Source organism: Corvus brachyrhynchos, unplaced genomic scaffold (assembly GCF_000691975.1).
Source record: "Corvus brachyrhynchos isolate BGI_N302 unplaced genomic scaffold, ASM69197v1 scaffold101, whole genome shotgun sequence".
Lineage (NCBI taxonomy): Eukaryota > Metazoa > Chordata > Aves > Passeriformes > Corvidae > Corvus > Corvus brachyrhynchos.
This window is the reverse complement of record NW_008237239.1, coordinates 1,271,206-1,280,553: the sequence shown is the minus strand read 5'-3', so window position 1 is coordinate 1,280,553 and position 9,348 is coordinate 1,271,206. Positions and strand designations below refer to the sequence as shown.

General features: G+C 40.1%; 1 protein-coding gene across 1 annotated transcript in view; it reads right to left on the bottom strand.

The window, feature by feature from the left end:
- The window catches only part of DNM3 (dynamin 3), a 143,813-nt gene extending 140,420 nt beyond the window's left edge, over window positions 1–3,393 (bottom strand). Inside the window, exon 1 of the mRNA XM_017729655.1 lies at window positions 3,318–3,393. The gene's annotated coding sequence lies outside the window, so the exon portion shown is untranslated. The remainder of the gene's footprint in view (window positions 1–3,317) is intronic.
- Window positions 3,394–9,348: the final 5,955 nt, after the last annotated feature.

The following is a 9,348-nucleotide window of genomic DNA, read 5'->3' as shown; positions in this document are numbered from 1 at the left end:
CTGCTCCAGGAAAGCAATCATGAAGAAGAAACAGAGAGACAAGCATTCTACACACACACTGGGAACTGCTGAAATACCACAACACTGCAGCATTTTAAACCAATGCTGCCTGGTGAGAAAGCATCCTGGAGCTCCCTGGATCTTACACAGCAGCAGTCAAATACTGAAAGAACCAGCATATTCTTCTGCCTGAATATAGACATCAAAGTCTCACAAAATAAACTGCCCTCACATCCCATGTCTCACCCAGGAAAAGAGCAGGTGGAATTCCTCCCATGCCCATCCTCTGAATAGGCTATCTATCCCAGCTCTCTGGCCCACCTTGTTAAACCTGAAGGTGGCCATCAGGCAGGTTCCCAGCTGACAGCACCCTGCCCACACCTGAGCCTTCTAAAACTCACTAAACTGCACCTTCCCAGGTGGGACTAAATATTCCCTACTCTGACCTCCTTCAGAGACTGGGAACAACAGAGAACAACCCACTGTCCTTCAGAGGACTCAAAATTCTTTTTAACATCCATATTTTGACTTATTCTATGCTACTCGGTATTTCTCACATTATCAAACTCAGAGAAAAATACTCAAAAACTATTAAAGACTGACTTGTCGATTGCAATATTGAATTTAAAACTTTGTATTTGCCTTCAATATTTCAGCAGAGTACAGTATCTGCATTGGATGTGAAGTGCAAATGCCATAAAACCATTTAGGAATTGTACTAGTACCACCAAAACATGTCAGTGACTAAAGGAGTTCAACAGGTCACTGCAAAATAGCTTTGTACAAACTACAGAGAACTTTTAAAAAAGGCAAACAAAATTCTAAAAATATATATACGCCACATCTCTCATGAGACACATTTCTTACGATTCAATTGTTTAATGTTACCCCTTGCAGGGGTAACAGCTCTTTACCCAGATGTGTCAGATCTCTCAGATGTTGGAGGGTCCCCGATAACTCCTCACAACCAGTTCCTGCTGCACCCCCTTCCATGCCATGTCCGACCCTAATAATGGATGGTCAAAGCTTTCTCTTTTTGTTCAGTTTGATGTGCACAAATGTCTCCTCTGCTCATTTTCATCCCTTAGTGCAATGACTCAAAGTTAAATGAAGCTTTAACCACCTGTTCTCAGCCAGTTCCAAAATGCTGCTGAAGTATCTTGTAGTCATCTGTACATGCCTGTATAGAAAGTGCCCCCTCTTTCCCAAGAAATACTCCAAGATTAAGAATAGTTACTTTTAAGAGTCAAGCAAAATCCTAGGATTAAAAATTAGTTTTGTTTACTACAGCAACAAGAAGCTGATACAGCCCTCTAATTATTCTGTACCATTTTAGGTAATTATGGGCTTCACAGAAATCAGTCCAGCATCTGCTTCCTGTAAAAGAACACTGTGCTTCTCTAAGGAGTTTTCTTTATTTTCTTTTCTTAAAATTAGTTCACAAAGATAAAGGTGACTTAAAAGATAAAGTTACTTGGAATTTCACCACCAAAAACAACAACAGTGGAACGAAGTTTAAAGAAAGTAACAAAATTAAATTCAAGCATGCATTTTAAGGATCTTGGCATTTAATTCCAAACAAGAAATACACAGCATTTCCCAAAGGGAGAAATACGCCTTGACATCCAGGAAACACACAATTAGGCTGAAGCTCAGTTCTCTGGAATTTTTAAGGTTTTTGTTGTGTTATTTAAGTTATAATGAAGAACGAGCTTTCAGCAGAGAAGGTACCTATATGAAACCTAGAGACCTACCTAAAGCCAATAATACTTCAGGAACATACTAATGAGGAAAATACCAGATAAAGGGAAGCCCTTTCAGTCCCCTTTAACCAAGGGACAATGATGATTTTACAAAAGAGGTCAACACAGACCAGTCAGGGTAAGTTTAGGATGGGTGTCCATGCATAAGTATTTAACCACTTGAGGTCAGAGTGTAAGTGCTCACTTACTAACACATCCTCTCAGTTCAGTCATTTTGTTAGGATTGCCAGCCCAAAGCTCAATGCTATTCTTTCTTCTGCTCTTGCATGGTGCCAGAAAAGTCGGATGAAGACTTTCCACAGCTAAGCCTTATTCATGCATTTCTGCATCATCTGTCAGAGGCCAAAAGCCAGATATGCAGAAATGGCAAGTGTTCATTTCTCCAACTAAAACAAACGTTAGTATTTAATAGATATCATGCACTGTAAGTGTATTACACACTTATACACTAAAGTTTCTAAGCTGAGCATGCAGAAATACTGAATTCTATTCTCTTCTACAGCACAAACACCATGGAAAATTTCATAGAGGCACTGAAAGTATGACTGTGTTTTAAAAGCAATAATTCAGAAAAAACCCTGAAGCCCAGGCAGACTGCAGTCTACCTTCCTGTTGAACAAAGCAAAGACCTTCAGGAAAAAAATATACACAAAAACTTAATTACACGTCACACACAGGGACAGGCTACAGTTTCACAGGCAGCTGTAATTTCGTTTCTTCCCCAGTTTCATCATGGTCCATAATTCAAAGACTACTTTTTGGTTTTCAGTGCTGGTTTGGATGTTATTTCATTTCATTTTTACTATTTCAAGCAGAAGTAAACAGCAAACCAGTGATTTTTGTTGCTTACATTGGTTTAGAAGTAGTTTGGAAGTAACAACAATAAAAATTGGAATGATGGTGAACCATAGCTGCTTTTATGTATGCCAGGGAACTGAGCTACACCACAGCAGTTCAAGTGCTTCATGGAAGAGTAGAGAGTGGTGAATTCTGATAAAAGATCTCAATATATCCCACAGCTTAGTGGTACACCCAAAAATATTGATATTTTTGACCAGACAAATACATAGAAACCTTGTTTTCCCCCAATCCACCTTCTGCTCTACTTAGTGCAATGAGCCCAACCAAAAAAGACAAGTTATGAAAACAGGCTGTGTGGAATCAAATCTGTGTGCACTGGAGCAATAGTTAAAGGTGGAAGTGCAGCAATTTTGATGTGTTAACTAATACAACTGCAAAGCTCATTAAGAAATGAATAAATCAAAGCCAATTTCCAAAGCATATTGCATGTAATGATGTTTCTCCACTGCTTCGAGTCTGATCTTGGATTCAATTCACCACGTGCTCCAGGATTTAGATGTTACCATTTCCCCAGACAGGACAATGAGATGAGTTGGTCCTGAGCATACAGTTTTGAAGCAGCAGGCCTTTGTTGCAGACAGTCTAGTGGCATCTTTCTTCACACTGCTGATGTGTTCTTAGAAAAGTTTTTTCTCTTGCTGAAGTACATCAGCACTTTGTCCAGGCATTGACCCAAAAAGAGGAGGAGATTACCTGTTTTAGCAGTGATGAGTTGCAGGACCAATGGTCGTCTTGTCACAATTCCAGAACCTCGTGGAAGAAAATCCCTAGAAACATTAAAAAAAATAGTTACTAGCCAGAAAGTAATGTGCAGTTACATAAGATATTGGATTAATTTGGAACCTCCTATGCATGAAAATGGAAAGTTGGTGTGGACAGATTTATATCAAATACTCCTATAAAGTAGGGCTGTTAACTTTGGTTCAAGATAGTAGTAGGTCATTACATATTAGACAAATGTGTATTAAAACTAAATTACTGTCTCAGGGCATTACCAAGCCTCTTCAAGACCATCACATATAACATCTAATTTTGCATAGCAGGAGTACCTGAAGCCATGCCCAAATTTACCAGGCCCTCTAAAATGATTCTGTCATCACTGTACACTTGATTTGAAGAGGATCTGGACATAAGAATACACTACAAACACACCACACCAAAGCTCTGGACAAACTAAACTATCAGCACACTGTCACACACCTACTCTCTCACACACTTCTGCCAGCTCAAATCCCCAAATAACTTTTCCAGTAACACATCTACCCAGAAGTTTTTGAGTGAAAGCTGAGCACCAGAAGTCCTGTGGGACAGAGGGAGAGAGTATCCTTAGACCAGAAAACAAGCAAGGAAACAAAGACACCAGCTCTATCATATCATTATGCATCCCCATGATCCGTTCCGTGTCTCTAAAAAAAGGGAGACTCCTTATGCAACTGAAAAGAAAGAAATCTAAAAAAAAGTAACAGACATTTTTCTCAGGGTCTTCCCCAGTTGCCATACCCATTAAAAATTTAAAAACTATGAGATGAGGTTCAGTGAGAGGCTTTGGAGAGTATTTGCTTCAAATAAGCGTCTCCAGAGGAATAAAATTCAGGGGTAAACAGAGTTGCACAATCAGTGTAAGCTCATCAAAATCCCCTCATTTTTCCTGCCTTACAAGGGATGTTAAGTTACTCGCTTGCCTGCCTTAGCAGCACTGCTAACTCACCTCTCTGGCTCAGGTGAAAAGCAATGCAGCAAAGGATTAGGGCAGGAGTTTTCAGTCAAATGGCAGAGATGATCTGGGTGACTGTTGTTATTCACCTAAGTGCCTGTACAAACGTGAGGCAGGAATGTGCAGTGTCTTTGGGAGGGATGGGGAGAAGGACAAGAGTCAAAGGAACAAACTATAGTCCTGTCAGCCCTTTAGACAGAACTGCTAAGATAGGTCTGCTCAAGCCACTTAAGAAATCACCTCTTGCCTATAACCACTGAGTATCTTCATACTGACCTTGCACTACTTAATGGAAGCCTGACTTTTGCAGCCCCTTTAAAGGCAGCACACAAACCTGCATAGTTTAAAGCAGGCCTTGAGCGTACATCTATGAAAAATAAACCACACTAATATTCAGGATATTATTTGTGCAAATCAGATAATACTAGGTCTGAGCAGTCCCAGGCCAAGACAGGCTCAGGAACGCTACAGCGAACCTCTTTCCACAAGCACCAACAAGGTAACAAGACTTCGGCAGAAGAGAAACACAGTAACTCCACCTGTGATATGAGCACTGGATGTTTCCTTCCCAACCTAACATTTAGATATTAAAAAAAAAAAAAAAAAAAAAAAAAGCAAGCAGTTCTAAGGCTCTGAGGAACAAGACTAGCTGTCAGTTGTGCCCTGCACCACTTGAGAACTCCCCAGCATTTTGAACAAAACAGTGTTAATTTCTAGCTGAATTGTGTTTCCCTTTCTCAGTACCTGTTAATGCGTGCTTACAGTGTGATTACTCTGCAAACCAAAGCACACCATGAAAGGGGAGGCTGTTCAAACAAGCTAGCTCATTAACTTCCCTACTCAAACACAGACCTGCAGGCAGAAGTACAATTAATTAGGAATTCAAGTAATCTCTAAAACAAAGGTACTGCAAAAACATCAGGTGTACTGATTTAATCCGCTATGATGCTTTATAACAGTTGAGACAGCAACAGGAAACAGGAATTAGGTTAAAGAGATGCCAAAGGCCCTCAAATAGGTCTATCATAATTTCAGTATCTACTAATGGAGAGAGAGCTGCCCCTCAATGAACATCTACTGATATTTTCTCATGGGGAAACAGAGAAAACAGTAATGGGAACACGGTCATTCTTCTGTATGCACTGAAACAACAGTAGCCCACGACGTAGCAAATGCCTATTAAGATTACAGTTTCATACACTGGTTTTCAAGCATTTAATACCTGTTTTTAAAAAAATACTTTTCTTTTTTCATTAAGAAGCTAAAATGACTTGCCACTCAGGACAAAGTGTTCACCCAAACCAGTGTCCTCTACAGCACCACAGGAGACAGGAAAATCCTTCAGGGAGTCAAAGGCTGAAAAGATTTATTGATTTTCTGCTTCAGACTAAGCACATTCAGCAATAAAGAACATTGCATTAATGCAGCTCCCAGTGTATACAACGCTGACCTTTCCTTAACAGCAAAATTACAAAGAAAGGTAAGACAACAATTTTCCTTCAGCACGTCCTCTTAACATGCCCAAAAGCAATGGCATTCTTTAACCCTGTCTAATGAGCTGAACTATCTTCTGTTCAAGCAAACATCAGCAGAGAGAGGTTCCTGCTTGGTGAGAGGGAGAGCTGTGTTGATCACATAACCAACTAAACAGTGCAGCAGCAGGACATAAAACTTCTGCTACAAATGCACAGTTTGAAGAGGGAAACATCGAAAAATGAAGGTAATGGGGTTCACAGCAAGAGTTCAGGAGAAAATTCCCCCCCACCACTTAACCACTGAATGGGTGCTTTACCTCTATGAAAGAGACACTGACGTCAACCTGCCCACAAGGATAGGGGATTTTTTTTTTTAACATTTGAAATTTCAGCTTCAGCCACAAGGCAACGACACCTGTGTGCATTCTCTGTACAGCTCAAATCAGATGTTACACATAAATCCATGAACTCTACTTCCAGATAAAAAAGCAAATTTTTAACCACACACAGAAATGTAAATCAAATCTGAAACATAGCTTGCACTGCTTTAGGAAGCAACACAGTAGCACACTATAATTTGACAGTAACAGACTCTGATATCCACAGGACAGGATGCAGGTCCTCTTCCCCTCCCCTTGGAACAGAAAACATTCTCTAAAGAGTTTGTTAGTGGTGCTGAACAAAACCCCTCTGTATTAGAAATGGCCCCACAGCTTATACAAGTAGCAGCAGCAAGAAATACAACAGGAATGGACAGAGGCAAGTCTCAAAGGTTCCTTCTGACCAAAAGGACAGTGCCCCTCCGTATCCTGATGGCACACCCTAACATTCTTCTAAGGACAGACTTGAGAGAGCTGCTATCCACACCTTTTGGTTAGCATGTACACATTTGTTTGGTGAGAGTTGGGAGAAAAAATTCACATCAGAGTTGAAACATATGCAAAGAAATCCATCTAGGAAAATTTTCATGCCTGAGAATGTGTGCTCAAAGACACCAATAAGGGGGAGAAAAGGCTGTTTTTGTGGTGGGGGGAGTGAACCTGGGATCACCTGTGTGCACAACTTGCAGGACCACTTAACAATGATGAGGTGCAGGAACGAAGAAACACATTCTGCAAGAATAAAGCTGGGAATGAAAGCCCTGCTCCTTTAAGAGACATTCATCCTGCATTAGGATTCCAACTACTTTTACATCTTTACTCTCAGAGCATTTTCAGCACAAAGCGCTGTGCTGACAGCAGCTGTACCGGGTCAGCAGCAATGCCGCAGTGACAGGACAGTCCATCAGCAAGGCCTGGCCAGTGCTGAATATACCAAATGCAAATAAGAGGCAAACAGCCAGGTCTGCCAAGACATCCCTTCAGGAACTCATCAATCTTAGAATGCACTCAGCTGTAAGAATATCATTAAATACTTTCAAGAGCAAAATATTTTCAGGGCCAAAAAATTTTTACCCTATAAAATTACTCATGTCTTACAGCACAACACAAGCTGTGTTGTCTTCACTCTCTAGTACTGCTCATTTCCAGTATCAGAGATCTGGACAAGTGTATCTACGAAGTCTGGTGCCTAGTGCTTGTTTAATGCATAAAGGAACAGACAATAGTTTGAATTTGACTTGCTAAAACCCAGGTCTCAAACTGATGCCACGGGATGGTGAAACAAGTTTTCAAGGGCCATACCAACACTTCAGCAGTTTACAATAATAAGCCAGTTTGGGCTTTAAGGTGAAAAAGTAATTAGACAACTCATTAATTGAAGAGTCTCATGGAAGGGATGGAAGTTTCAGGAAGGGCAGAAACTGTAGTGAAATGCTGAAAAGCAAACTAGGCAGGGGCTCCTGCAGTGAGGTGGTCTCATTATAATGAAGGACTGCAGCTTACAAAGAAAAAAAACACATCAAACAAATAAAACATAAACATAATGTGTTCCGGGGGGATTTCCAGGTAGAGTATAAGAGTTTCCATTTAGGAGATCTCTAACACACTAACAGCATTTATTACGGGGAAAAAAAAAAAAAAAGACAAAACAAAAGAATCCCCAGTTTGTGTGAAGTGATGATGCATCACCCCTTAAAACTTATTTGTAGTTTCAAAAGAGTAACTTAAATTTGTTTTTCTTTGCCAGTATAGGACTGAGAAATGTTCTGTGCTTTGATCAGTTACATGGTGAGTATCACACAGGATAAATGGCAACTAATTTACATTAATAGCAATATAATTAATTCATACAAAACAGGGGGAATCCAGGAAATCAAATAACCAATGAAAATGCCAATGATTACACAGTAATTGCATTAATTAAAGAGCTATGAACAATTCAAATCGATAGTGATGAATCGTTTAAAAAAATCAGAATTGCCGCCAAAGAAAAAGCCTCCACATTTTTCAGAAAGGGTAGAAACATGCCAGGCTCAGGGCAAGAGCCAGAGTTCTCTTACAGAAAAACAGAAATTACCCATCTATTTCATTCTGCCAAACAACATTAGCAATGTTACAAAAGTTCTCCCACTAACACAAAGTCCATCCCAAGACCCTAAATTTCCCTCAAATGCAGAAAGGCCATGATCCATCAGCAGCTAATATAAACAACAGTGCATTGGTAGCACTCCCCACAGGCTTTCATTCCCAAGTTTTGCCAAGGAATGCACATAGCTTTAATTGCAATAGAAAGCAATTACGCCCAAAGTCAAAAGTTTTCCCGGGCCTTTTTCCAACAGTGTTTATTGTTTTATACAACTCCAGCCTGGCACACCAGGAGCACTTGTGGCCCATATTAGCAGTTGAATGGCCATATCTGTGTGAAAGACCACACGGTTTCACAGGAACACTGACACATGTCCATACAGTATCTCCAAGTTCTGTGGAAAACACACGCAAGTACTCAACAAGCTTTCATTTTTCTTCCATTTCTCATAATTAGCCTCAAAGCAAAGTGCTAAAAAAACTCAAGAAACAGAAAAAAGCATGGTCCAGTGTAAGCCTAAGGAAGGGAGGCATGAAACATTTCTAACTTCTTTCATCAGGTTTTAAAAACCCATATACCAAACCCAGCTAATTAATAACTGGAGAACTCTTAATGCTAAAAATATACATCTGCAGACCTATTTTGCAGATGTGTTCATTCTATCTCACCTGCTCCTGTGCTCACCAATGCCTCAGAGGACCCAGCAGCAGATTCTTCACTCGCTTTTAATTCATTACAAAGCCAGGTATGTCCAAGAGATAGGAAATGTACTTTGCATTTATGCAGAGGCCTTCTTAGGAATTAAGTCCATGAGATTTGTCATCACTGACACAAGACACCACTGTATTTATTCTTAGTGGCTTTGGAAGCACATATTCTCTACCCTTCAAGTGACAGTACAAAGATAACCCTAGGACATGTTTTCAAGAAGTCTCAAAAGCCTTGAGGCACTACCTCAGTTGTGCTTTGACGTTCTCAACCATGTGCCTTTTTTTAATTCCATAACACAGTAGTGTTTCTACATGACACTGATATTTGGCCATCTATGTTGCTCCTCATCAGCTCCAAG